The 20919-nt window shown below is 43.6% G+C and overlaps 1 protein-coding gene and 1 long non-coding RNA gene across 5 annotated transcripts in view; one reads left to right on the top strand and one right to left on the bottom strand.

Annotated features, from left to right (window-relative positions):
- Positions 1–14025: 14025 nt before the first annotated feature.
- Positions 14026–17971, bottom strand: LOC119565740. The gene is made up of 3 exons (XR_005224570.2): positions 17728–17971; positions 15925–16254; positions 14026–14423 (listed from the first exon to the last, which is right to left on the bottom strand). It is a non-coding gene; the product is annotated as an uncharacterized LOC119565740 (long non-coding RNA).
- A 113-nt stretch (positions 17972–18084) lies between these two features.
- The window catches only part of HPCAL1 (hippocalcin like 1), a 103278-nt gene continuing 100443 nt past the window's right edge, over positions 18085–20919 (top strand). Inside the window, exon 1 of one of the 4 annotated variants that reach the window (XM_037894064.2) lies at positions 18085–18792. The gene's annotated coding sequence lies outside the window, so the exon portion shown is untranslated. Of the gene's footprint in view, positions 18793–19242; positions 19360–20919 lie in introns of those variants that run through there. The other 3 variants (XM_037894066.2, XM_043542259.1, XM_043542260.1) reach the window with 3 other exon arrangements.

Genomic DNA, 20919 nt, shown 5'->3' with positions numbered 1-20919 from the left:
GACCCTCAGCATTGATTCCTGGTTTTGACTCTGGCTTTACCCTTGGCTCTGGTAACTGGCAGTTGACTCTGTGCTGATCCTGGGCTTTGTTTCCCAACCTGGATGCCTGCTCCTCCCTCTAGATCTGACTCCTGCTCTGACTAGTAGGCCAGACCACATACATCCCAGTCCATCAGAGCAGGTTTACAATTTTAGGGCCATTTTCCACAATTCTACCCACCTCTGGATTCTATGGCAATTTTATTACAGTGTGCTTTTCTCTTTCCAACATCCCAAACCTCCAGTAATCATTGTGCAAAGATTTGGGAGTCAGGGTGGATAACTGGCTGAACGTGAGCTCCCAATGTGATCCTTGGATGCATAAATGGGAATCTCAAGTAGAAATAGAGGGATTATTTTACTTCTGTATTTGGCACTGGTGGAACTGCTGCTGGGATACTGTGTCCAGTTCTAGTGTCCACAATTCACAAAGAATATTGATAAATTGGAGAGGGTTCAGAGAAGAGCCATAGAAATGATTAAAGGACTAGAAATCATGTCCTATAGTGCTAGACTCAAAGGGTATGTCTACACTGCAATTAAAAACTCGGGGCTGGCCTGTGCCAGCTAACTCAGGCTTGCAGCGCTCAGGCTAAGGGGCTGTTTAATTGAAGTGTAGATGGTTGGATTCATGCTGGAGCCCAGGCTCTAGGGCCCTGCAAGTTGGGAGAGTCCCAGAACTCAGGGTGTACCCCAAACCTGAATGTTTACACTGCAATTAAATAGCCCCTTAGCCCAAGACCCATGAGCCTGAGTCAGCTCAAACAGGTCATCTGCGTGTGTCTAATTGCAGTGTAGACATACCCAAAGAGCTCTGTCTATTTAGCTTAAGAGGTGACTTGATTACAGTCTTTAAGTATCTACATGGAGAACAAATATTTGATAATGGGCTCTACAGTCTTGCTGAGAAAGGTATAACATGATTGAATGGCTGGAAATTGAAGTTAGACAAATTCAAACTGGAAATAAGGGATAAATTTTTAACAGTGAGGATAATTAACCATTGGAACAATTTACCCAGGGTCATGGTGGATTCTCCATCACTGACACTTTTGAAATCACGATTGGGTGTTTTTCTAAAATATCTGCTCTAGGAATTATTTTGGGGAAGTTCTATGGCTTGTGTTATCCAGGTCAGACTAGATGATCACAGTGTTCCCTCCTGGTGTAATTATCTATGAATCATATGGTACATACATACACAGAAAATGTTACATATGCAACTAATTTGTGATCTATACTGAACCATAGATGTGCATGGCACTTTGTATTCAAATAAAATTACAGGTCCCTCCTTTGGTGAGCTTATGGTTTAAATTAGGCATGCAGTATATTGCCAAATATATCAGCCTCTCCACACCCCCCCACCCCCAAAACCACAATACTGATCTTGGCTTAAAAATCATGAGATTTTTAAAAAATCATTTTTAATTTCTTGTTTGCCTTCTCATGTTGGACCATTTAGGGTTCATATTTTTCAAGCTTTTGACTGCAACAGTGTGGGCTAAGTGTGGGAAACTTACATTTTATTTTTTAATTAAAGCTGAGATTCTCAGGTAGTAACTTTGTTCTAGCAGCTGAAGTTTTAAGAAAAACACCAAATATTATGAGATTTGCAATGAAATTGGGAGTTGGTAACACAGGACATGGGATAAGAAAGGGTGAGTTGAGAATTAAATTGCTGTTAGAACATGGTGTTAAAGAAAATATCACTCAGTATTTACACCTGGGGCATAAATGCCATGATGGAATAACTTCACTCAATTCTTTCACATTTTCTATAACAAGATATGCTATTTTAGCTCTCTACTCACTACATCAATCTAACTGAAGGGTCTGCTTTCTCTGATTGGGCTTAACCTATCCCTGGAGCAGCTCTGTTGAAACCAACGGAGTTATGCCAGGGATGAATTTGCCCCATTGTGCCGAACTGTCCTAGTAATAGATTTGTCCTGGGTCCAAGTGTTCCCCCAACTTGTTCTATAATTATCCTAAAATTGGATTTTTCTAAGTTTCATCATTTTACAGTTTTTTATAGTGTTGGCAATTAATTATTCAGAGCCATGGATGCTCTCGGCAGCTTTTCCCACTGGCTTTTATGGACACTAATGTATATAACTAATGTAAAGTGGAAAGTCTGCACATGCCGATATTTCAGAGTGAAAAGGAAGTGATTTTTTTCTTTAATATTACACATTTCATGCCCAGCATTTTCTGCTCTGATGTCCTTTCAAAATCCCTTGTGAGCCATTTGAAATCTCAGTGCCTAACTGAAGTAAATATTCCTCTTCTGTTGTCAGAATGCTTTACAGTTGCTCTTTATCCTTTACTGGATGCTGTTACCACTGATGTAAGCAGATCGACTAGACCATTACTTAATTCTGTGGCAGCCTTAGGCTTGTACAATCTATGAAACTATATAGTATAGGCCTAAGGTGCAGACCCTCTTCCAGGACTCCCACAACACATTAGCCTGATCCTGCAGGTCCCACCTGACCTTAGCATGCTGGCCGTGAGAGAAGAAGAGTTCTCTAACTGCCCTTTCTGGCTCATAAACTTTATCTTTGACTTCATCTCTTCACTTCTCTTCCCATGGTCTTGCTGGTAATAGGGGGTTGCTCATAGATCTGACCGGAGGATGCCAATTCTGTTTTGCAGCAACTTCTGAGATTTTGAAAGTTAGTTTCATTTCACATTGTGACAAAACCAGAGCCTTTTAACTGGTTCTACAAGAATGGAATTGTTTGGAGGGGGGTGTCTGTCTATCCCACTGGCTAGTGCACTAGCCTGGGATTGGGAAACCCAGGTTTTAGGCCCTATTCTGTCTGATTTAGCATAGACCTTTTCATTTTAGATCAATCAGGCAGAGCAGGGATGCAAACCTGGGTTTTATACACCCCAGGCTATTGCCCTAACCACTAAGACTGTAGAGAACCAGGCACTCACAAAACCTTGCAGGTGAAAAAGTTGTCAAAACCAACGTGTCTTTGTGGCGTGTTCAGACCAGCTCTAGTCACTAGAAGCCACTAAACCTCTCCAAGAAGTGGTGGTGATGGTAAGAGGTAGGCCAGAGGTGGCCAGTGGGATTGTTGTAGGTATCCAACAACAGAGATTGTAAGTCAGAACTGGATCTCACACATCGCTTTGCCCTCACAAAATGTAGTGCTGGTACTGCAGGTTTCTTTGACTAAAGTCTCTGTTCGTTTTCCTGAAGCACAAATTATTTTTGTACTGTGTCACAGCCTGTTGTGGTACAGTTTGTTTCCCCTCTTGCCCAACATGTGTAATGTCCCTATTGGTAAGAAGCGATACGTGACCATGCCCATCACCAAAATGAATGAAAGGATGCTGTTTAAAATAGAACATGTGGCTCTCCACACAGCAACACTCCCAGCCCCCTTGGTAGCAATTTCTAAAAGGAGAGGTATTATTTCAGGACACTAGATGCTGAAGACTGGATGAAGGCTCCAGGATGAGGTAATTCCTGGCCTGTCCTCACAAAGTTCTGCACCTCTTACCTGCTGCCAGTTCCTGAATCCTCAGGACTCTAACTAGTAACAGTCTCACACACAGCAGTAATTCAGATCAAGGGTGAGATGGTGGTGGGGTGATCAGAGAAGGACCATGGCTGTGACGTGGCTTGAGGACACCTGCTTCCAGCATGTGACAGAAAAGCTAGGGAGAGACTAGAGATCTCATTTTGATGGCGGAGAGAGAGAAGAGGAACAGGAGTGAGGAGAGGGTTGCAGGGCTCTTGTTGGGAAAGAAGTCAGAGGGATATTCATCTTCACACACTCACTTTACCTCACTGCAGACAGTGCAATCTGTCTTCTTTGTCCTAAGGTTTTATGTGGAATTTTGAAGGATGCTGGCACCAAGACATAGAATGAGGCTGAAATCACTCCATCAGTGAGCAGGGCGCAGTTTTGCTTGTTCAATAAGGAATGTATTTCTTTTAAAGTGCAGCTGTAGTCAGGAAAGCATGTGTGTAAAACTCTCTCTCTCTCTCTCTCTCTCTCTCACACAATATATTTGCTCCCTCTGATGTGCACATGAGTCAGAGCTGCTTATTTTACTGACAAAGACTCAGGTCCTGAAAGTTATCCCACCTGGGTAGACCTTTATGCCCACATGATGCCACTGAAGTGAATGGGGCTCCATCAAAGCTTAAGGGTCCAATCACATGGAGCTGCTTTCAGGATCAGGATGAACAAATCTTTTACTTTGGTTATTCTTGCAGAGTCAATACGGTAAAGGAAAGTGAGCTACATTCTATTCTGCCACACACATCAAAGGAGTTAGTGGGTAAGTGCAGATTGCCAAACTTTTAGTAGCAGTGTGGCTGTATGAGGCAGAGAACTTGTGACATTCAAATCCCAAGTGAAGTATGAAGGACTGGCAGTTAAAACAAAAATCATGTCTTGATACATAAATTGAGCAACTTTGTTCGTGATGTAATTATAAGAGGGTAAATATGGAATCCCAGTGTCATTTTAGTCACTATTCTGACCACAGCAACACTTAAAATATTTTATTTTAAATCATACAGTGAACTGATATTAAAAGTAAGCTTGTTTTCACAAATGCTGCAAAGTTCCATCTTGTAACAATGCTGTAACACACAATGTAACAATATTCTATATAAATATTGAAATTGTATATAGTACTGAGCATCATATATAGTACTCTGTTCTGTGTACTTCACTTTTAAATGTAGATGCCTGTCTGCTAAGCATACCTCTCAACCTGCCAAGGCACAAATGTGGGATGCAGTAATATGTGCAAAGGCTTAAAATGTAGAATGCAAAATAATTAGTCATAGATTAATGGATTATAAAACCAGAAGGGACTACTATGGAAATCTAGTCTGACCTCCTGCATAAAACAGGCCATAGGTCTTCCCTGAATTAATTCCTGTTTGAACTAGAGCATATCTTTTAGAAAAACATCCAATCGATTGGATGTGTTTATGTATATAAACCATCAAGAACCCTGATTCAGCAAAGCACTTAACTTTAAGTTTGTGACTACTCCTGTGGAAGTCAGTAGAACTATCTGTCAATTTTATGCTCATATAAATTGGTTAGTCTCTAAGGTGCCACAAGTACTCCTTGTCTTGTAGCTGAAGTTGTGTATCTTAAATCGATCCATCTCCCTTCCCTCCCCCCCACAGTGTAGATCAGGCCTTAGAATAATTCCAGGGGCTGAGTTGTTAGCTCAAGTTGGCTTAGTCCTGCTAAGGGGCACATTAAGACCCTGATAGAGATCTGACATATACAGTTATGAATCAGGAGTCACTCAGTGGAGTTACACCAGTATAAAAGTGCTATGAGATCAGAATCCAGCTCCACTGCAGTCTTTGAGATTTACTAAAACAAATGGCACGTCCTGAATTCTTTACTCTTTGGAATATTAATGATCTGTCCTCTTGATTTTTGTTTTAATGGTAATACAGGGAAATCATATTATTGGGGAGGCCTCTCCAGCCAAGGAGACGCAGCTTGGAGTGGAGATACTGTGCAACTACTGTTCGAACAAAGTGCTGTCCTGCTGTGACAAAGGCAGTGGGCTAGGTGGTGGGGAGAGGGGGGGAAAGCTGGCAACCCCAATTATAGGAGGAAATGATAGACAAAGTAGAAAGGGGTGGAATAAAACCCAAAGACATCAGACAAAATGTGGAATCCCTGCTTTGTACCTAGGGTTTGAGTACCTGGTATGGCACTTCATTTACCTAGGGCTCCTCTTTCAGTTTCAAATAAATCTTATCTTCCATAGCAACACGCTGCCGATCCCTCAAATGAATCCAAACCAAAACTGCATTCAGTGATCGTCTTCTTGTGAACTTTCCTATGCAGGGATAACAACAAGTTCTCCTTTGTATTTGAGACTTGTTGCAGCTGATATTAAAACCTAAATTTAATTAAGAAGATACAAAGATTGAAGTCCAACAGTTTATATAACAAAAGTAATGGAGACAAGCACTTTCAAATATCCAGAAACTCATCTGGTGCCCTTTATTATTATTTATTACTCTCTGCCAGCATGCACAAACAGAAGGGAAACCTAGACGTTGCCCAAAGGAGCTTACGGTCTAAATCAGACAGAGATAACAAAATACAGACACACAAAGAACTGGATAGGGACTTCTCTAACTTGTTTGGATGTTATTTTATATAAAATAGGACACCTGGTATCACTGATAATGTTAAGAATCTAGCAGGATTTGCATTTAAGACTGTGGGCATTTGTAGTGCTGTTGGGACAAAAATAAATATGCGGTTTGTAATGTTTGCCTCAAACACTGTGGGGCATATCAGCAGAAACTACACCCACTGTTTTGTGCCTGCTTCATTTAGGTGTCTTGCCAGAACACTGGTGGGATGCTGATGGGAATGCAGGAATGCAGGCAGTGACACGTTTTGTCTGATTTTTTCTCATGTTATTGTTGGTTGTTTTGTGTTTTTAAATCCTATTCTTTCTGCCTGGTTTGAACTACATCTGATAAGAAAGAGGGTGACACTGCACCCCGGAATACTAGGAATGGTCCTGTTTGCAAGGCTTTGTCTCTGTCAGTTAATGTTTTATACTGCTTTCATAAACATAAGAATTGGCCTGAGAAATGAGCCCCCAGTGCCCTTTAGTCCAGTATCCTGTCTGTAACGATGGCCAGTACCATATGCTTGAGAAAGGTCCATGAAATCCTGCAATAGCTAGTTATGGGTTAACCTGCCCCCAGGCAAAGTTCCTTCCTAACCCCCAAGAGTAAGAAATTGGCTTCTTGGTATCCTGACCTGGCCTGATTCTGGTTCCTGACTCATAGTTCTGATCACCAGTTTGTCTCCTGCTTCTGAAATCCTCCTGCTTTCCAGCTTTCCTGCTCCAGCTGACTCTTGACTCCTGTTTCATGACTAAAAGGAGTACTAGTGGCACCTTAGAGACTAACCAATTTATTTGAGCATAAGCTTTCGTGAGCTACAGCTCACTTCATCGGATCATGACTGTGGACTCTGGCTCTGACTGCTAGGTGTGGCTGCCTACAACCTTGCCGTGACACTGCATCAGTGCGAAGGATCCACCAAGCCCCCTGTCCTGCTTGGAAGGGCACTGTGCTACGGATGGTGCGAGGTCACCATGTACCTCTTCTGGCTGCAGTGGGTACTACTCCTCACTTTGGAGTGTTGTGAGGCCAAGCCCGCAACGTGCTGCTCCTCGTGGGTGAGTGCATCCCCCAGCACTCCAGGATGACAGAGTACTGGGACCAGGCCCCCTTTTGGCTCAGTTACAACATTGCTTCTGCTTAATAGTCCCAGAACAGCATTCTGGCACCACTGCATCACTAACCTTCCTGCTCACCCACCAAGTCCAGTGTGGTGAATAGAAGCTGCAGCTGGCCTGCTGAATCAGTGAAGCTAATCACAGCCTGGCAAAGCATGTGTGTGCCCCAAAGACCTACACCTGCGAAGCCTGCCACTTGTTGCTATCCCTGTCTTCCCCATTCCCTGCAAGGCCAGCCATTGAGCTCTCTATTTCTTACCTTCCCAGGTGCCAAATGCCTCTGGTGCACGCACCTCCTCAGGTTCCCCGACATGGTCAGTAGAGCAAGTCAGAAATTCTTCATCAAAATGATTCTGAGATGGAAAATCAGAACATTCAGAAAGTGTTGCATTTTGATGAAATTTCATTTAGGAAAAAAAACTGAAATGAAGTATTTTGATGTCAGAACATCCTGTTTCAAGATTTTCAGAACATTTTAATTTTGTTTTGTTTCAAAACAACCTTTTGAAACTAAATTATTGGGTTTTTATATAATTTTTATGTATATTCTTAAAACCATTAAGTTTGAAGTTTGGAACAAAATGTTTTGCTTTTTACTGAAATGTAACGTTTTGATTAAGCTGGATCAAGATTTCAGTTTGTTTGTTTATTTTCAGGCTTTCATTTCATGGGAACTCTTGAAATGTTTTGGTTTTGTTCCATTTTGAAATCCTGGAATTTCTCACACATCAGAAAATCTGGTCCCTGCCTAGCTCTAATAAACAGTCTCCGTACTGCCTTCCTCTCCTGCTACTACTAGGTCGCGCTAGGAAAACTGGCAAGCTACGCAGACAGCCTGGGCAGCACTAGGTGGCCTTAGCCTATGAAGTAGCTTCTGTGTCTGATTTAGGGTTCAGTCCTACAAGCTGGTCCAAATCCAGCAAAGCACTTAAGCATTAGCTTAATTTTAAACACACCACTAATCTCATTGGGCTAGAGGAAAAAGGCATGTTCTTGCCTCATGCTAGTTTATATGTGGCACAATCCTAGTGAAGACAATGTTTTTATACATGCAAGTGGCTTAAAATAAAGATTATGGGGGAGTCTAGCATTTACACTAACCTGCGAACTCAAGTTAAAACTACAACTATCTTGTCTTCACTGGGATTGTACCTCATGTTAGGTATCTTGTGTTAGGTTTATTCTCACCTGGTGTTACCTTTCTTCCTAGTAAAGACTTAAATGAGACTATTCATGTGCTTGAAGCTAAGCATGTTCTTCGTGCTTTGCTGGATTGGAGCCAGAGAACTTGGCAGTTTGCAGAACTGAGGCCTTGCTACTGTGACAAGGGGACTGCTCCCAACCCTCTGCTCCCACTGCAATGAAGTCAAATCATATTTAAACATTTTAATCATAATCCTAATTTAATGATTATCCTGTAGTATTTGCTAAATGCCAACAATGTGCTGAGTTATTTTTAACATCTTACTTAAATAGTCTTTTCTGCAATAAACATCCTTTTAAAAATTACTAACTTTTTTGTCTTTATTTAAAATATTTGTAATTAGTATTTTTAATATCCTCATCTGTGATTTTAATTTCCTTAATTACCAACAGGAGCAAGACAAGAGCTCTCCATAGCTGCCATGCTTGGGCAGAATTTAATCTGACTTCTTAAAAATATTATATGTTGGTTTAGGTATAATAAAGCAGCCCACACTTTAGGCTCCAGTCCCACAATCCATTACAATAAGTAACTGGTCCCGTGCAGAGCCCAATTGTAGTCAGTAATGATCCAGATGAGTATCCAGTTGCAGAATTGAGCTGTAGACCCTGATCTTCCAAGAAACTCCATACGAGCAGCCCCCTTCCCCTACACAGAGCTCCAGTGGGGCTTCATACAGGCACAGGACCTCACCTGCAAAGGCAACCTGCAGGATTGGGGCCCAGATCGTCATGTGGAAAGGGTTCCAAATTCCCTGTCACTGTTCTTGTAAAATTCATTGACCTTTAAAAAAACAAAACAAAAACGCTGCAAGATTTCACAAGAGCAGCAAGCCCTCTGTTTTGGACTGGAGGCAGTCTTTCCTGGGCAGAAACCTGATATACAGGTTGAGTGTAACACTTAAAACAAAAAGAAAAGGAGGACTTGTGGCACCTTAGAGACTAACCAATTTATTTGAGCATGAGCTTTCGTGAGCTACAGCTCACTTCATCGGATGTATGAGCTGTAGCTCATGAAAGCTCATGCTCAAATAAATTGGTTAGTCTCTAAGGTGCCACAAGTCCTCCTTTTCTTTTTGCGAATACAGACTAACACAGCTGTTACTCTGAAACTTAAACAAACAAAACCCCTCACAATAGGAGTCAAGTTTGTATTTTTTGCCACTACTGTTCTGGAAGTACTTTGGCCTGTTTGGAAATCTTGCATTGCTCGAAATGATTTTTTAAAAATAAAGTTTGCAAAGTCTATGTGGGGATGTATTATTTTGATTTAGTAGCACTTACAGTCAAAATAGACAAGAGAGGAGAAAGTGGTGGGGGCAGAAAGAGGTGCAGAGAGAGCAACTGAATTACTTGCCCCAGGTTGCTCACCAGATCAGTGGCTGAGCTGGGAATAAAACCGAGGTCTGATAGATTCCAATGCCAGAAGGGACCATTGTGATCATCTAGTCTGACCTCCTGCATAACACAGGCCATCGAACTTCCCCAACATAATTCCTAGAGCCTATCTTTTAGAAAAACAGCCAATGTTGATTTAATAGTTGTCATTGATGGAGGAGCCACGACGACCCTTGGTAAATTGTTCCAATGGGTAATTACTCTCATAATTACAAATGTATGCCTTATGTTCAATCTCAACCGGGAGTTTGCTGCCTCCTAGTTCAGTGCCCTATCCACTAGATCACACTGCTTCCCTGATCTAGTCCGTTTCCCTAGCTCCCTGGGCTAGCTGCATCTCCGGGAGCCTTGCAGAGGCTCATTCCACAAGAAGAGGGTACATTTTGAGTTATTCCTGTGGATAACATTCAAAGTTGTACTGAGAGCCTCTGTTAGGTAAAGAGAAAGTCAGTGACATGTGGCCTTGGGGAAGGGGAAGTCATTTCTGAAGGACATCTCTCCTCTACAAAAAAGTGAACCTTTGCCCAGTGCCTCTGCATGAGCTCATTGCATGGACCATATATTGCAAGTAGAGCTGGCTGAAATATTTTGCACTAAAATTTTTCCTATGTGCAAATGTGGCTTTTGTCAAAATTCTGCAGGGGAGAAATTTTCAATTTTCTGATTGAAAGGATCAGAATGAAAAGTTTTGTTTCATAATGTCAATTTGAAACAGTGCTGGTCATTTAGAACCTTCTCATCCCATGAAATATTTCAATTTTCTGTTATGATTTGAAACGGAAAGAAATTTCAAAATGTCGGTTTCCCACTGGATGAAAATTCTGTTTCCTGATCAGTGGTCATCACAAGTTTTTTCAACCCTTCCCTACAAAATTTGTCTTGGTATGTTGAACATACATTGAAATTGTCAAGTCATCTGTATTTAAGACGAGATCATGGCACAAATGAAAAGTAACTATTGCATGTAGATATTTAGCTTTCTCCCCATTCCATCCTGCAGGCCCAAGAGTTATTCTTGGGTATAAATGGATATGCATTACGTGTGTATTTTGAAAAATCTGCTACTTGATCTGGAAACAGCAGGGCAGAATTTCCAAGATGGTACATACTAGGGCCTGCACACTGCAATTAGATCCATGCAGGCAGACCCTTCACGTCAATCTGCATAGGGGAAAGGGTCCACCTGTACCGATCCAACTGCAAGAGCAGTGTGACATTCTGGGGAATCTTGTGAATTTGGGAAGATAGTATGAAGTTGTTCTTATGAAAATTGCTGTTCCACGGAATGCTTCTCTCTATCCATTGTAACTGTCAAGACGTTAAGCACATCCTTCCCAGACTAGATACAATGGACTGTAGTTAACCTTTACAGTACTCTGACTAGTCAAAAGGTATGCTAAAGAGGTTGTATGCTTTTGAGGGGGGCTGGTTTAGCTGCAGGACTAACAAAGCTCAGAAAAAGCAAAGGGAGTGTTAGGATATAGATATTCAGGCCTGTCTGTAAAGGCCTATACTCTAAGAATTTAGGTGTATTCTTATCACTTGGCTAGTTATAGCGGTATAAAAGAGAGAATCAAAATCACTGTCTGCCAGTGTAAGAGCCTTCTCTTACTGAGACAGTCTGAGGCCCTGTTCTTAGGCTAAGGCCTTTGGCTAAGCAGCAGAGGCAGCCCTAAGCTGGGAAGCAAACAGTCACATCCTCATATTCCAATCTAGTCACATTGAAATAAGGCACTATTGGGCTGTTAGAAATACAATCCTGTCCTGATAATGCCTATCACCTCCAGAGAAAGGGAAGTGCCTAGAAAATGTAAAAGGAAACTTAGTTTGATAGCATCCTGTCTGGCAAGAACTCACTTATCAATAGCTGGGATGTGAAATCCTCACTTCTGTATTGTTTTGTCATTATAGTTCCCACTTTGCTATTGTTTGTCTGTATAATCTCTGTCTGGTTCTGTGATTGTTTCTGTCCGCTGTATAATTAATTTTGCTGGGTGCAAACTAATTAAGGTGGTGGGATATAATTGGTTAAATAATCATGTTAAAATATGTTAGGATTGGTTAGTTAAATTTCAGGAAAATGATTGGTTAAGGTATAACTAAGCAGAACCCAAGTTTCACTATATAGTCTGCAGTCAATCAGGAAGTGAGTGGGGTGGGGAAATTGGAATAATGTTTTGCTAAAGGGGAACAGGGAATGGGGAAACTGGAATCATGTTTGGCTAAGGGCAGGAATGGGAACAGGGACACAGGTGTAAGGCTCTGTGGTGTCAGAGCTGGGAAGGGGGACACTAAGGAAGGCAACTGGAGTCATGCTTGCTGGAAGTCCACCCCAATAAACATCAAATTGTTTGCACCTTTGGACTTCAGGTATTGTTGATCTCTGTTCATGTGAGAAGGACCAGGGAAGTAAGTGGGTGAAGGAATAAGCTCCCTAACAGGGAGCTCCAGGATTGAAAAGACAAGTGCTGTTGCAGAAAGACCATGAATGGCCTGGAGAACTCTGAGCCCAGCCCAAAGAATACTTTGGAGTGGTGAGTAAACTGAGGTAGGGAAATGCATGTAGGATTTATTATTTTTGTATATATTGGTGTATTTCTTATAATATTAAAGAGCACTGGTGGCTTAGAATCCTGTACAGTCTGTCACACCCTTGAAGAGTTAATGTCAGGAGTAAGGCCCTGCAGCTGCCTCTGCTCAGTACTTCTCACACCCTAATGAGCCAGCTGGGCTGCCTGACAGACCACCCTCCCAGATTTCAGAGTAGCAGCTGTGTTAGTCTGTATTCGCAAAAAGAAAAGGAGTACTTGTGGCACCTTAGAGACTAAGGTGCCACAAGTACTCCTTTTCTTCCTCCCAGATTGTCTCAGGAAGCTAGCAGGCGAGTTCTCAAACTCAGCAGCAGCCCTAGCTTGCTGGCTGCTTAACACACATGCCCCTGGACTCTCTGCCTCCCTGTGCTTGTCTCTCACCAAGCCCTGTTCTGCTCTGCTCCTCCACAGCTCCAACCCAGTTCCTGTTTGTTCCCAGCCTTGTTCCCATTTTGTCCCAGCCTTGGTCCTGCCTCAGAACCAGCCCTGCTCCTGCCTTCCCTTGCTTCTGGTAATATGGTTCTGACCCTCCGCTCTGATTCCTGACTCCAGCTCTAACTCTGTCTTGATCCTTGGCTTTCTGATTCTGACCTTCGGCCCTACTTTCTGGTTCTGGTCCTGTCTCGACCTCTGGCATTTGGACTTTGAGCACTAGGCCTGACTCCCATTCTGACCACTAGGCCTGATGGCCTATGACCCGGCCTCCTGACAGCTAACTTCTGGACCCAGGACACCCAGGTAGCTGGAGTTCTGGGAGAGAGTGTGTTTAAGCTATGGGGCGTGGAAGGGGTCAGTACTAGCCCAGGGACTGGGCAGCTGGTCTGTGAGGTTTCAGCTCTCAGGAGGGGGTGCTCCCCTACTGTGTGCCCAGAGATCCCCAGCGAGGAGCAGCGCATGAACTCTGTTTAGATGCCAGAGGCTTAAAGCTCACCGGATCCAGTGGTTAGATCCCCCCACAGCAGTCTGGTGAGTGGCACTCGACTGGAGTTGCAACAATGAGATGTATTTGCAAAAAGAAAAGGAGTACTTGTAGCTCACGAAAGCTTCTGCTCAAATAAATTTGTTAGTCTCCAAGGTGCCACAAGTCCTCCTTTTCTTTTTGCGAATACAGACTAACATGGCTGCTACTCTGAAACCTGAAATGAGATGTATGTAACTAAGGGTAGTGTATGCAGACTCTGACTAGCATGACATCCAGTTCATTTTAATAGGACTTTTTATGGGCATAGCTAAAATGCTATCTAGTGGTTTTGGTTTTTTATGACAAATTCTGGCAAACAAAGTGACATAGTGTGTTTGTAAAACTACTAAATCTAATCCTATACACAACAAAAATTCAGAGGGAAATAGGGTGTAATCAGTTTTACAGGATTTTCCTATATTCAATCCCAGAAAGCTTCATACCAAATCTTATCTGAAAACATGAACTAACTTTTGTGCCTCCTGTATTTATTGAAGCATATGTGCTCTATAAAATCAGCTTGGAGATCCATGCAATAAGCAGGCAGAGGAATTAAAAATGAAAGTGCGTTTTTAATCTAGAATTTCCTTGCCTTTGTCAGCTTTATTCAGACCTAGGTTTTTTTTGTACTCTAAGAAAAATCATTTTGTGAAGCCAAGTTTCCTTTATGCTGCTTTAGTCCTTTCTTTGGCCTAAAAAAGGATACAAAATACATGTTTCTATATTTAAATACGCATTATGGCTTTTGCTGTTCATATGCTTAGTCACACATAGACACCGTGGTACCCCAGGGGCAACCACCATAGAAACTGAAGTGCACATTTTTTTTAATCTGTCCAGCTGTGCAGACTCACATCTGGCATTTTCAGGCTTGTTTCCAATCACCACAATACCGTGACGGCTCTTAGAATTCACTCTTCCTTGCCAGGGGAGAGAGGCACCACCCAGACAGTTGTCTGCTAACAGAAAAAAGAGCAATCATGCAGTGACAGGGTATTGCCACTGCTTGTTATAGTTTTGTAATAAACATCAATCTTGTGTTATCAGTACAGTCACACGCAGAGCGAGTAATGGGAGGGTAGGAAAAGAAGAGCACACTCAACTGCATTTTAAAAAAATGTGCAGTTTGTTTTCTGTCACATGCACATTTTACTTGCTTGCTCTCTATGTATTTAAAACGAGAGAGAGAGAGACTCTAAAGGGAAGTAGCAGAAGCCCCTTTCTGCTAGGTCATTTAAAGCTGGACTGGACAGCACACTAGAAAATACTGCAGGGAGCAGTCTTGCTTGGGCAGGAGGACATAGATAACTTTTCAGACCTGTAACGCAGACAATTGGAAAAAAGAAATACGCATTTGTTTCAATGGTAAACAAGATACTAGTTCTTTCTGTTGAAGGGACACGAATTGTCCGTACTGTAGCTGATAGCAACTTGTGTAGCTAGCATTTCTCCGGTGTGTTTGCTTTCTGTGCCCCAGCTGGCATTGCAGAGCATGAGAGCACCGAGGTGCTGAAGTGCCATAGGCAACATCAGCATCTGACAGCAACAGATATCTGTCCTTTTGGTAACTTACAGACATGCGGCCAGCTTTTGGAAGAAAACAGTTCTGTGTAGACAAACTGGCCTTAGATTTCCCAAAACACTGCCATTAAAGACAAATGCTTCTGACTTTATTACTGTAATTCATTTGAAATCCCCTCAAGTGACTTTTGGCAAGAGATTTGCAAAAGCAAGATTAAAGAAGGATGAAAAAAATAATTACAAGGTTTCTTCAGTTGCCACGTTATTCATTTTAAGACATTGATTTATGTAGGTGCTACTTTATCTAACTGCCCTACACACGTCACATGAAATGACTTAGGCTCTGATCCTACAAGCTATTCCATGCAGGTGCCCCCTCCACATAGGTTTTGGGGTTCAACCCAGACCAGTGATGGGTTGTCGCCGCCTGTTCTGCAACTCTGGGTGCCTTAAATGCTACGCTGCTGTGGCTCACAGCCTGGACACCACCATCCAGCAGACACGCTTGCAGGTCACCTACTGGCTTCCACCGCCCAGTTTCTGTTTGCACCAACATCCCCCAGTCCCAAATTTACACAAAACTGCCTCCCTGAAGTGTCCAGCCTTCTCCTAATTAAATGTGCTGCTCCTTTAAAGAGACAGAATTAGCAGCTTGTTATCTTGACTGGAGTGAACAATCAGTTCAGTTCAGTCACAGCATGGCTTAGTTTAGATTAAAAAGTAAAACAAATTTATGTGGTCAAAAAGATAGGACAGAAATGGGTTTCAGAGGAGCAGCCATGTTAGTCTGTATCCGCAAAAAGAACAGGAGTACTTGTGGCACCTTAGAGACTAAGACTAGGACAGAAATGATTACACACAAAAGTAAAATTATACTTCTAAAACTAACACTTAACTCTAGCAAGTTACACTCTTTGTTCAAGGTAGTTTCCTCACCAATCTTTGTTTTCCAGCTGTGGCTGATTACTTTTTAGTCAGGATCCCCATAGAGGCCAAGGCGCTGGTTTTCCTTATCTTCTTAGGTGAAAGATCACTTAGGGGTTCTGTACCCCTCTCTTTGAGAGAGATACTTTTCAAAGATTTACTGGACTACAAAGTTCATTAACTCTGCTTCAAGAGTGAGGAAGACTTCCTGGGGGTGCAGTCTCCATTCCTCATTGAGATTAAGTGATCACTTTTCTCCCACTTGCTCTTCTGATGGCTTTGTTAGCCTGGCATGCAAATGTGGTTTTATTGCCTTTGGTCAACAGAACGACATTCCTTTGTCTGGAAAAAAACTGGTTATCAGCTCTCCTTGACATGTCTGGTTTAAACACGTTAGCCATAATTCCAGTATATCCGTACAAACCTTTGTGGATTGACTCATACATACATCACCCAAGAATATAATGATCACTGAGTTAATAGTCTTCCAATGACCTATTACATGGCACCTTTTAGAGACAGATATAACAACAGGGAGTTGGGGTACACAGAGCTGGTCAGGCCAACAGAAACTCTCTGCTAGATACCAGGGAGCCCCTGGCCTTCTGGCATAGGGATGCTCTCCTGATCACAAACTCCCTGCCACTAGCAGCCTCCCTTTGCAGAATAATTTGCAGGATTGGTGCTATAGTGCTCAATTGTACCGTTTGAGTAAAGACTACAAGATCAGATTAAATAGTAAATCCTTAGTCTTCTTTCTAAAGTTCAAAGGGTTGCTTCCATTCTCATTGACTATGGGAGGAACAGGATCAGACTCATAGGGCTTTTTCCTAATGCACCAAGTAAGGGCCAAATCCTGCTTTCCTGGCTCTCAGAAGTACTTCCACTGAAGTCATTGGGACTGAAAACTCCAGGGCAATGAGCCATCTACAAAGAGGCCCTTACCGACTGACCCCCTCAGTCAGTACATGAATAGCCAGCTCTATTAGTTGCGAGAACTGTGATGGGGCTTATTAGGCAAACAGGGGAAATGGCTGAATACGCTAATCCTGGCCATAAGTTTCATTCTTTCTTTTCTGGTATTGTTAAAAGCAGTTCCTTAAGCATAATGTTTAAAGCCATAATCAAAACCAGAGTTTGTATGAACACCCTGCTAAATTACAGCCAAGCCTGGTGCTACTAAAAGCTCGCCAGTGGCAGGCAAATGGCTCTAATGTGAAGTGAGTCATTTAAAAGGTACGTATCCTGTTAATATCCTGAGTTAGTCATTCCTAAAGATAGGAGGGCAGGTAGTACTATCACATTCATTAACAGGAGTCTTAATACTGTTACTGAAGTACAGGTAATTACAGGAGATGTTTCTGGAGTAGAAATAACTGTGCACTGCATCTCTCACATACAAATATTTTAATTTGCATTAATCATTTGGTTTAAACACTATGAACCTACTTCTGTAGTCTGATGCTTAATCAAATTCAATATATACTTTGAAGGAGACAGATGAGTTTAATTTACTCTCAACTTTTCTCTCTTCCCACTATAGAAATAAAATGAAGCAGAAGAGAAAAATCAAAATAAAGGTGAGATACAAAAGCAGTTAAAGCACTGTGGTTTGTGTATTGCACTGCACCATTATATGAGAGTATTAAGGATGCAGTTAATGCAGGTATGTCATTTAAAAAATGTTGAAGTAGGCAAAATACACCCAATAGGTCCAATTTTCAAAATGCAGATACTTTAATAGGGCAATAAGATCTTGTAATAGGGTGCTCAGAGTGGCACTTAAGTGCATACAATGGGACTAGCTATGCTTACCTACTGATCTGATGCAGGATTCAAGTGTCCTAGTAACATGTGCACAGTGAATACAAAGCTCCCATGCTCATATGTCACAGAGAAGACAGAGGATAGAGCTGAGGAAATAACTCATAACCAAGGACTTATTCCAGAAACCTAGCGTCCTTTTCTGTTGCACATTGTTTGGGAGCCATTAACAACTTTCTCCCGTTTGTCCTTTATTCAAACTCGGTCACAATGACACAATAATTTTCTGCTCGTGAGCACTTTGTGACTACTCCGAAGGATCCGAAATGTAAGACTTGCGGTTCTTTCTGAGTGACTGCATAGGTCACGTGGCTTTGTTTCGGTTCCCCCCGCCCCGTAGCCCAGAACGCCTAGGAAAAGGGGGTTGGGGGTAAGTGCGTGTGAAGAGGGCTGGGCGCGTGGCGGCCGGGGGCAACTGTCTGCGCACCTACCCGCCGCGCGCGCCACTTTGCCGGACTTCTCGTTACTTCCTGCCCTGCCAGGCACAGCAGCGCGGAGGGAGAAACCAACCGGCTCCTGCTGTAGGAGGCGCCGCCCACACCCCGGGCCGCCAGCCCCCTCGCGGCTCCCTGGCAAAGAGGGGCGGGCCCGACGGCGCCCGGCGCCCTCCCCCCGGCCCGCAGTTGGTCCGCTCCTGGAGCCAATAGGCCGTCGCGCCTTGGCTGGGCTCGGGGGCAGAGACCAGCGCGGAGCTTGCGCCGCGGCAGCGCGGAGCGGGCGCCGCATGCGGCAGTGTCAGTGACCGCGCGGAGAGCGCCGCGCCGGCCAGCCCAGCCTCCCTCCGCTGCCAAGTTCGGTCTCCCCGCGGGTCCCAGGGCGGCTGCCGCTCCCTCCCCGCCCCCCTGCCCGGAGCCGGCGGCTCGTTTCCTCTTTCGCTCCTCGCTCGCCCCGCTGCCCGTCGCCTTTCTCTCTTCGCAGCCCGAAGCGGAGCCGCCGCTCCCGGGACCGCGGCCGCCGCCGAGCCGCAGCGAGCGCTTCACTTCGCGCGGGTCCGGCGTGGGAGCGTCCCACCCCGGCAGCCGGAGCGCGGCGAGCCCAGCCCAGCCCCAGGACCCGGTAAGGGCGGTGAGCGGCGCCTGTGCCCCCTTGGCGCGCTGCTGGGGGGACCCCGCTTCGGTTTGATGCGTTGTTTTCTCTTCTCTTCTCCCCCTGTGAGCCACCCCCTCCCCCCCCCCCCGTTACCCTCCCCCGGCGGGTTGGGGGGTGAGGTAATCGGCTCCTCTCCTAGCCTGGGGAATAGGGGAAATGTAACCAGGCGGCAGGCTGGCAGGGTTCTGCTGCAACTGAGCTCCCCTTTCATACGGCCGGCGATTTTCAAATAAGTTTGGGTTTAAAACCCGCAGCTCGATGCAGTCGGTGCCAGCTGTCAGTGGGGTGCGTGCGTGCATCTTTTGACCGTGTTCCCCCACCGGGGAAGCCGATACAAGGTGGGGTGGGTGGGGACGATGGGTCTTTAGAGATCGTCCCAGACCTTTCTCATTTCCTCCAGGGTTCCAGGCAGCAGAGTTTTAGTCTCTCCTTCTCGTTTGGTCTGTGATCTTAGCAGTTAGGGGGACCCGCCTTTCCAGTAGCTTCGTAACAATGTTGTGGTGTTTTGTTAAGTCTAGTAGATCATGATTCGTGGTGAGTTCAACAAAATGTATCATTCTTTCTCGCTGGAACCCTTCCTTATTAACTACGACAGTCTTCTCCTCCTCTCCAGCCGTGTTTGTATGGTGCAGATTTACTGTTTAATTCCTCCCCCAGCCCCTTTAGATTTCACGGTTAACCCACTGCTCTGATTGTGGGGGTGTGAAATGAGACGTGCTGTTTTTTTTTCTCTGCCTGACTACAGGTATGCACACGTGTGTGTGTGTGTGTATATTTGTGTGTATGTGTTTGGGTATGTGGGTGTGCATGTGAATTGTCTAATTTAGCAGAAAAATATGATGATTAAAGTTAAGCAGAGACCCCAGGGCTCACAGTAATGGTTAATCTTTTACCAGTCAGACTTATAAATGCATAAGCATTACACTGTGAGTAAACAAACTATTTAAAAACGGAACTTCCTACTCGCCATACTCTAGAGAATGTCCTTCCAGAAAATCTTTGTGTTCTTTACTGGTGTCTTCAAGAGATCGCTCAGAAAAACAAAAGCCAGGCTGGCTGGTGAGAGAGACCCTAGATCTGAACAGTTACCTATTTACACTTCAGTGGGTTCTTTGCTGAAAAGGGTTTTGTCGATTTTAAATTAGCATTAGAGTTGTCATTTGCTTAATGATCTGTAGAAAGAGAGTGAGTATTTGAGGTTATTATGAAATGTTGAGATTTACAAGAAATTATATGTAAAATGGCACACTTAAATTTTTACCAATGAATTTCCGTACAAATAACCCTTTCCTGAGTGAAAGTTATGTAATGCAGTGTTGTCTGAAATGGAACCTTTTTGTCTTCAAATACTGTATATGCTCATTGTGCTGTTTAGTTACCACTAGATGTTTGGGTTTTTTTAAAAATGGGGACTTTGTCACATCCAGGAATGTTTACAAGTAAACTTTGTCATGAGATCATAAGTATAATGTACCTAGCTGCAAAAAGAAACCTGTGACTATATTTCTTGTAATCGGGAGAGAAGGGGATGGAGACTGAGAATGTGCACACTCCTTTTCCTCCTCTTAATATTTACGGTATTTTCCAGTGGCTCTGAGCCATTCCTTGTAATTCTGCCTCAAAACCTCCTATCGCCTAAAATGCAGCTCCAGCAAGACCATGGAGAGTTTCAGTAAACTGTTATCATGATAAAGCCGTCTTGCATACTCATGCCAACACTGCTTTGGTGCTTCCTGCTGTCATTGGCAAGTAAAGCTGTGGGAACAATTAATCTGCTATGACTTTGAAATGCCCTGCCCACTCTCCTTTGGGAACAGCTTTGACCATCTGATGCTGAGTAGAACCACAAGCACATTGCTGTGACTTCTGAATGTTCTCTTTCTTGGTGCATGTGAACAACTGAATGTTAGATATCCTCTAATTCAGGGGTTCTCAAACTTTGGGTCAGGATCCCGAAGTGGGTCGTAAGCCCTTTCTAATGGGGTTACCAGAGGTGGCGTTAGACTTGCTGAGGCCTGGGGCTGAAGGCAAAGCCCAAACCTCATCACCTTGGGGCGAAAGCCCGAGCCTCACCACCTGAGGCCAAAGTCAAAG

The sequence above is a fragment of the Chelonia mydas genome, chromosome 3 (assembly GCF_015237465.2).
Source record: "Chelonia mydas isolate rCheMyd1 chromosome 3, rCheMyd1.pri.v2, whole genome shotgun sequence".
Lineage (NCBI taxonomy): Eukaryota > Metazoa > Chordata > Testudines > Cheloniidae > Chelonia > Chelonia mydas.
Note: the sequence above shows the minus strand (reverse complement) of the source record. Positions and strands in the feature narration are given on the sequence as shown.